Source organism: Phyllostomus hastatus, unplaced genomic scaffold, assembly GCF_019186645.2.
Source record: "Phyllostomus hastatus isolate PE091 unplaced genomic scaffold, TTU_PhHast_1.1 phas_contig_150, whole genome shotgun sequence".
NCBI lineage: Eukaryota > Metazoa > Chordata > Mammalia > Chiroptera > Phyllostomidae > Phyllostomus > Phyllostomus hastatus.
The window spans coordinates 12,535,545-12,540,290 of record NW_025333611.1 but is presented as its reverse complement, the minus strand read 5'-3'; positions in this window follow the sequence as shown (position 1 = coordinate 12,540,290).

The window sequence follows — 4,746 nt, the reverse complement described above, 5'->3', positions numbered from 1 at the left end:
AAGCGCTGTTGCAATAGCAGTAGGATGTGAACCACATGCAGGGTTTCAAATGTTGTGGCAGTCACATAAAAATGTAAAATGGCAACATTAATTTGAATAATACATTTTACTTAAGCCAGTACACTCTAAGCATTATCATTTCAGCATGTAATCAACATAGAAATTATTGATGAGACCTTTTGACTTCTTTTTTTTGTCATACTAAATCTGGAATTTTATACTTAAAAGATGTCTCAAGCGCTCAGTAGCCACATGCAGCTAGCGGCTTTTCTATCAGACAGTGGAATTTAGAGAAATACATAGGCCACTATTGCCTTTTTAAAATATATATATATTTTTATTTTGAACTAACTGTAGACTCACAAGAAGTTTCAAATAAATGAAGACTGGGGTCCCATGAAATCTTCACCTTGTCCCCTAATGCTGATGTTACTTATAACTGCAGTTCAATAACAAAACCAGGAAACCTTAATGGCCCCCCACAAACTTATAAAGGCAGTGGGCTTTCCCTCCCTAAGCATCCAGATTTCTCCGAGATCATCAATGGATCAGCTCTTCTTTCTCCTCTGGGGGTAAATGAATAAGAAGATGGAGAAATGGGCTAAAGGTGCTCATTCCAATATTGTTTTCTTTAGAGAGTGGCTCCGATGTCGCCTTCTATCCACGAAAGGAGGAATGTCTCCTGGTACCCACCCCAATGCGTCTTAACCTCTGCCCTGTTTTAGCATTAATTATCTCTAATTCCACTTTCCTGGAAGAGATAATAAGATCCTGAGATGTAGGAAGATATATTCTTCTCAATATCTTTCACACTTGCTTTGCTTAGCATAGAGTATTTATTGAGGTGGTTTCTTGAAATAATCCAATTGTTATGTGAAGAGCACTCATTATTTCTATTTTCAAGCTACTCAACTGTTGCTTGCCTGAGAGGGAAATGACATAACCTTCAGATAGGTTTGACAAATGGCTTTTCTCAGGCAAGAAAGATTTACAGGGCACACAATAAATTAGCCAGTAGGGAATATTCTATCCATCTAGAGACACAAGCCTTTTTTCCTTTGCTTGGTTTTAATTGGAATTAAGTCTTTGAGGACTTGTCATTTCCTCAGCCAATAGTTTCTATCGAGTTTAACATCTCCACCCTTTAGAAAGAGAAAAGCGAAGATGTAAAGACCTCCTAGGCAAACTAGCCTGTACGATCACTGAGCTAATAATTAATGTATTATTGTATTAATGTATACATTAATGTATTAATGTATTTGTATCTACAAACCATTGCTTTCTTCACTGTACAATTTCTATATTCCAGATGTGCTGAGTCAGCTCTAAGAGCTACTGACCCCAAGCAGATTGAAATCCGAATACCTCAGCTAGGTGATTGGCTAAATTTCTCGAACTAGACCGGGCCGGGCACATGGCAGAGATAACAAATGTATGTTGACTGACTGAATGGATAATGTTCTCTCTCAGTGTCACTTGAGTGTACGCTGAGATGATAGATTGATAGATTGTCTCAGTCTGAAGGATATTGGGTAACTTATAGGGGAGCCATCGGAGCTCACTAGGAAATGTCACCAGCTGCTCAGTGTCACCAAGAAATGTCAGCAGCTGTTCGATAGCACCTGGCGACAGCCTTCCAGGGGCCTGTGGCAAAACACCTGAGTGTACCTCCTGGCAATCACTACTGCTTTCTTTCGTATTATCCAGGAACACATTTGATTTCCCCCTTTTATGTATGCCTCCACGTCCAATTTAATGCCAAATCCTATTGATTTTGACCATAAGACACCCCTAGGTAAGTGGGGTGGGTGGGGAGAACACATCATTATTCAGTCCCAGACACTGTTCAGACTTTGTATCCATTTTATCTTATTTTATTCTAACGCACAAATGAATGAAAGCAGCAAGAATTCCCGACACAACTTAGGAGCACTCGGACCCAGCAATGTCAGGACGTACCCCTCCTCCCCCAACTTCTCGGTTACATGTACCAGAATCCCTCCTCTCCTTTTCAAACTTATATGTGAATACAGTTCCCGAGAACTTGCTGCTGAAAGAGTTTTGACCATACCCAGAGCTGTGCTAACAGCTGTCTTGGACAAGCTTATGAGAATGGAATGGGCTTATTTCTTCCCAACTGTACTTTTCATAATGTTACTTTGGAGTCAGGCATGCTGGGAATATTTACACCATGGAAATCAGCAAGCTCAACGAATCCGGGCTTTTTTTGTTTGCCTTTTCATCCTCCCTGGAGAGCTAGGCTTAAGCTTTTGCCAGCACGCCACCGTGCGTCTACAGCTCTGCTCTGAATGGTCCAGGCAATGGGGTTCTCCCTGGTCTCCGACCTGGGACAGCTGTTGCTGTTACAAACACTTAGTTACAGTGCAGCTTCTGAAACGTGCCTCCTGAGACTTTTCACTTTTTCGTTCTCATTGTGCTCTCTGCAGCCACGCAGAGGTGGTCGACCACTCTTCTCTGTGATTAACCCCCAATGTGTGAAGAACACTCTTGGTACACCATTCTCCCTCTTTCTCTTCATCTCCATATATTTACAGGCTACCTAGTGCAAAATTTCTCCTCCCCCCCTTCTTGGCGAATCCCATGTTTTAAATGAAGCATTGTTATTTATATATATATTGAAATATTTTATAGGTGGTAGGTCGTCAATTGATGTGAATCTATAAAAAATTCTAGAAGACAAATGATCTTGATTATAAAAATTAAAAAATATCAATGGTGATATACATTTAGAACTTCTCTATATAAATACATATTCGCAGGTCAAAATAAATTTCTTTATTTCACTTCACAAAGAATCAGGCAGATGTCTCTCATGACATTCTTTCTCAGGGTTTGCTATGTCGAATTCCTTACAATATACATATTGTATATGTATTCCTTACAAGGAAACTGAGACTGAGTTGTTGGAAGAATTGGTCACTGGTATTAGCAAAACAATATCTTCCAACTGAAATCCCAGCCTTTTTTCCATTAACTCCCAGACTTATCTCTTTGAAGAAATAGATATTTTTTCAACAACAACAAAAAACGGTTGTTATTGCCTTGGCTGGTGTGGCTCAGTGGCCTCAGTGCCAAACTGAGGAACAAAAGGTCACTGGTTCGATTCCCAGTCAGGGCACATGGCTGAGTTGTGGGCCAGGTCCCCAGTAGGGGGCACACAAGAGGCAACCAATGTTTCTCTGGCACATCGATGTTCTCTCCCTCCTTCTCCCTCCTTTCTCTTCTAAAAAAATAAATTAAAAAAATTTTAAATGGCTATTATTTAATGCCATTTAACCACTGTTCACCACCTGTTATGTCACCTTAGGCACTAAATGAGTAACTTTAGTGAGGGTTGTTAACTACTCTGGGTCCTATTTGCCCTATTGTCAAATTTATATAGCGTTATTCCAACAGCCCAAGGATTAACAGTCTCTTATGAACTTTCCCTCATTTTCTTATTAAGCTTTATGATGTTTAACAAAGGATATCACTGGCTTTTATTTCATAATTTTCTGTGTGCTTATTCAGTCAGCAAATGTTTATTGAGGATGTTTTATCAGAGAATCTTTGGGCTTCAAAGGCACAGGGACGAACAGGATGGAAAAGCCTCTGTGCTCGTGGAGCTCATAGGAGTGGTGAGGAGGCAAACGGTGGAGAGAAGAACAAACTGAACTGTGGATAAAGCCAAGCTGGCCATAAAATTGAAAACAGGTTTATACGGTAGGGAGGGATGACTCCGGGTGGGGGTAGGGGTTGGACCGGTCAAGGAAGGCTTCTCTAAAGAGGAGACTTTTGAACTGAGGCTTCAGTGGTGACAAGGGGGCAGCCACACTAAGTCCCGGAGGAGGAGAGCATCCCAAGCAGAGGAAACAGCGACGGCAAAGGCCCTGATGCGGGAAGGAGGTGGGCTTTTTTGAAGAGAAGAAAGAAGGTCGATGTGGCCGTAAGGTATAATACAAAATGTGTCAGGGAGGGTTGTCAGGGGCCAGATCACAGACTCTGTGAATAAGAATAGAACCTTATCATAGTCTCAGGGCGGGGTGTTTTAAGTAGGAGAGTAACACGATAAGATTTATATTTTAAAAATATCACTCATGCTAGCTGAAGTACATAGATGGTCAGGATGGAGCACCGAGGAGCAAAGACCAATTGGAAACCGCTCAAGAAGGAAATGTAGCATGTTGTTAGGAGTCGAGACGACGATATTTTGAAGGGTGTGTTTTGAAAGCCGAAGCCATAAGCCTTGAGGATGTATCGAGTGGAAGTGTGAAGGGAAAGACAGAAAATCAAGAAGTCAGTCCTTGGTTAAGGATTTTGCACCTAGTCAGATGATTCCATCTGCCAAGAGGAGAGAGCATTGGATGTAGCTGGGTGGAGAAGAGCCTGGGTCTCAGGTGCTGGAACAATGGGATAGGAAATAATCATTTAAGATAGGTTAGTGGGTGCAAACGGCCCATTCACTGGGCGTTGGGAGAACAGATTTCAACCTGTAGGTGTCTGATTACATGAGCGATCCCGGGCATTCTCCCTAACCACGCCCCGGCAAGTCTTGGATCTTTTCAATCTTTATGTGAGTGGTCCAGTCTAGGCGATTCGCTTCTTCCCAGGTCTTCTCTGATCTACAGCAACACCCACTTCTCACAGCCCCGCACTCACACGCCCATTTTCCCACAGGAGGAGAAGTCCTTGCTCCCAGTGTCAGGGCTGGGTCTTTCATGACCTGTCCTCTCCCTTTAACTTAAT